The sequence below is a fragment of the Nanorana parkeri genome, unplaced genomic scaffold (genome assembly GCF_000935625.1).
Source record: "Nanorana parkeri isolate BGI_ZX_2015 unplaced genomic scaffold, ASM93562v1 scaffold2022, whole genome shotgun sequence".
NCBI classification, from domain to species: Eukaryota; Metazoa; Chordata; class Amphibia; order Anura; family Dicroglossidae; genus Nanorana; species Nanorana parkeri.
The window spans coordinates 159,105-159,748 of record NW_017308290.1 but is presented as its reverse complement, the minus strand read 5'-3'; the positions used below and the strand labels follow the sequence as shown (position 1 = coordinate 159,748).

At 56.5% G+C, this 644-nt stretch overlaps 1 protein-coding gene across 1 annotated transcript in view; it reads left to right on the top strand.

The window, feature by feature from the left end:
* Nucleotides 1-644, top strand: part of FBXO31 (F-box protein 31) — a 17,874-nt gene that overhangs the window by 957 nt on the left and 16,273 nt on the right. The gene's annotated exons all lie outside the window — the stretch shown is intronic.

Here is a 644-nt window from a genome sequence, read left to right as displayed (position 1 = left end):
GGGGTGTCATCTTCTCAGCCAGACATTGGAGCTCCAATTCTCAGGGCTAAAATTACCGCCTGGCGACCACGGCCTTCCCGCTCGCGCCTCTGTTCCGGGTCTGTTATCTCCCCTCCGATCCCTCATTAATATGCAGCCGCTGAAATGAATCCTGCGCCGCCGGTTTAAAGGGGACCTGTCACTGGCGCGTACACACGGCCGGGTCTGCCAAGGAGCGACCAGAGTTGACATATTATAGCGGTTAGGAGGGGAGAGGTGTTCTGTAGTCCTGCCCTTGGGTGCTCCTCCATGGATGCAGTGCCGGTGAGTGAGCGTTGTCACTGGGACAGGAAGTGTGTTACTGGCAGGATCACCAGAAAAAAGAAAAGGGATGCAGCCGCTGCGTCTAGGGGCGGGGCAACCTGCAATGTATCGAGCCCTCAGTCCCGATGCAAGCAGTGGGAGGAGTTATGCAAATATGGCTGTCACTCTGGGTGAGTGGGCGTTCCCAGGCAGGCTGTATTTGCATGCCGACCGCACATGTGACGCTGAGCCTCCGTGATTGACGGATCTGAAACGCAATGAATGAAAGGGGGCGGGGCCAGTGACAGTCGGGGGGGGCCTAACTGCCTTCTCTTTTTTTTTTTCCATTTCAGAATACGGGG